The following is a 706-nucleotide window of genomic DNA, read 5'->3' as shown; positions in this document are numbered from 1 at the left end:
AGGTGGCAGGGGGGTGGGGAGGGAGCAAAGGAGAGCGACTTTGGAGTCCAAGATAAATAAAAGGAGCGCTGAGCAGTGTCAGGAAGCCGGCCCACGTGGAGCTGCGCGGACGGGCGCCACCGCGGACTGAGGCGGAGGGACGCACGCGAGTCAAGAGCTGGCCCCGAGAAGTTGGCTTTTTAAGGGGTGGGGTGGGGGTGAGGTCTTGCACATCCCTTTAAGGGGTAACACGTCTGTTGCCCCTATGTAACCCAAAGCTCAAAGATGCAGATTCTAATTTCTCCTCCCTCCCCCACCCCCAAGTGGAGTAAGTGTCTGGGGGGGGGGGCACACCCGGTTCCCAACTGCAGATCCCAGTGGTGGCATTTTTCACCCAAATTCGGACTCCTCTGAAATCCTGACCCTCTGAGCCCTCCTTAGGTCCCAGGGGAGGAGGGAGGTGAGTGTCAAATCTCCCAGCTATCACCAGCAATTCTGGCTGAGGGCCTGGGATTTCGGGGGCTCAGACCTGCAGGATCCCTGAGGTTGCGTTGATTCCAATGGATCGCCTCAGCTAGCACCACCACAGCTTCCGGGAGTGCAAAGGGTTAACGCGGGCTGGATATTGAGGTGGGGGGGTGCGAGGCGGGAGGGGTGTCGGGATCTGGGTGGGCGCGCTCTGATCTCCCCCCCCATTCCTCGGGGGTCAAGTTTCAGCGGCACTCCG

Source organism: Neophocaena asiaeorientalis, unplaced genomic scaffold (assembly GCF_003031525.2).
Source record: "Neophocaena asiaeorientalis asiaeorientalis breed wild unplaced genomic scaffold, Neophocaena_asiaeorientalis_V1.1 scaffold327, whole genome shotgun sequence".
NCBI lineage: Eukaryota > Metazoa > Chordata > Mammalia > Artiodactyla > Phocoenidae > Neophocaena > Neophocaena asiaeorientalis.
Note: the sequence above shows the minus strand (reverse complement) of the source record.